The 1,339-nt window shown below is 41.2% G+C and overlaps 1 non-coding gene across 1 annotated transcript; it reads left to right on the top strand.

Moving 5' to 3' along the window:
• The first annotated feature begins 700 nt into the window (after positions 1 to 700).
• Positions 701 to 829, top strand: Gm25170. Its single transcript, XR_003953205.1, has one exon. It is a non-coding gene; the product is annotated as a small nucleolar RNA SNORA17 (small nucleolar RNA).
• The last annotated feature ends 510 nt before the right edge of the window (positions 830 to 1,339 follow it).

Raw genomic sequence — 1,339 nt, 5'->3', positions numbered from 1 at the left:
GAGAAAGAAGCACTATAGGACACTAAGAAAAACCCAGCTTCCTATCAAGCATCCTGTCCTAGGCCTACAGAACTCCTTAAAGACAGCACTTGGTGATGGTGCTTTTTCAATTGCAGACCTCCAAATCATGGGACAGAAACCCAGAACCCTCTCTGAGGATCTCTCCAGATTTACCAGTAACTTGTAAACGGTAACTTTCACTCTTTAACTTGTATGGAATAACTTGTACTTAGTCTCAACTACCTGCTTTACTCCATGGAGAAAAGTAAAGGATTTTAAAGGAGACTAAACAACATGCAGACAAGTTACTTATTCAAAGTCCTAATGTCTATCAGCCAAAAATATAGGTCATCAGAGATCAAGAGCCCACTTATTAGAATTATAACAGCAGGACACCAAGGTGTGGAGTGATATTAGAAAGTCATATTGCAGGAAGGAAAATGCATTAAGATATCTTAACACTTACAAGTCAGAGAGGTCACTCAATGAAGTGAAGAAAATCTTGTCTAATTTTTCAATAAGCTAACTGGGGGCCTTCAGAAAATTCACCAACTTGTATCCCTTATATTCAGAAAGACAAGCCTTTCCATGTCAGCATTTTATTAATCTCTGATATACATAGAAAGCTTCTAAAATTACAGATAAGACCCCAGCCTCTCAGAATCAGCTGTTGGACAATGTCATTAAAAAAATGTTTCTGCCTGACCCTAGAAGAATTGCAGGAGTGGCTGCTGTGTCACATGTGCATCAGAAGGTGGCAGAGAGGAGAAAGGTCATGACTACATTCAGTGTTCCGACCTATGAACACCTGAATGATTGCCCCGACCTGCGGCACTTAAGCAACGGGGGTCTCAGGGAAGGAAGCAACAACAATGACAAATTTGGGATCAGGAAACTTGATGGAAGGAGACAAGGCAAAAATTCTTTTCAAGTCTCAGTTTACTCTAAGGAAACAGAGGGTTTAAAAAGCTATAAACCACAAAGGTATTTGCCCAGGTGTATGGCCCAAACCAGTATTATTATCACTTGGTTTCACAATAACGTAAATGCAATGTCCCCATCGTAAAAGGTCTGGAAAGGAATGTCCATGTTGTAAAAGGTCCAGAAAGCCCCCTATCATAAAATGTCCCAAGTCAATTGCAGGAACAGAAGCAAGATAGTGGAAGAAACAAAAGCTGATTATAAAAGATGATGGCCCAGGGACAGGATGGAGACTGAGATGCCAGGGACATTTGGGCCCCAACAAATGATTAATAGCCTAATATTCCCTGAGAAAGGCAAGCCTGTAAAGACTACTAGACCACTAGTCTGGCACCACTCAGGCCCTGACAACTCCCAG

The sequence above is a fragment of the Mus musculus genome, chromosome X (assembly GCF_000001635.26).
Source record: "Mus musculus strain C57BL/6J chromosome X, GRCm38.p6 C57BL/6J".
Classification (NCBI taxonomy): Eukaryota; Metazoa; Chordata; class Mammalia; order Rodentia; family Muridae; genus Mus; species Mus musculus.
Note: the sequence above shows the minus strand (reverse complement) of the source record. Positions and strands in the feature narration are given on the sequence as shown.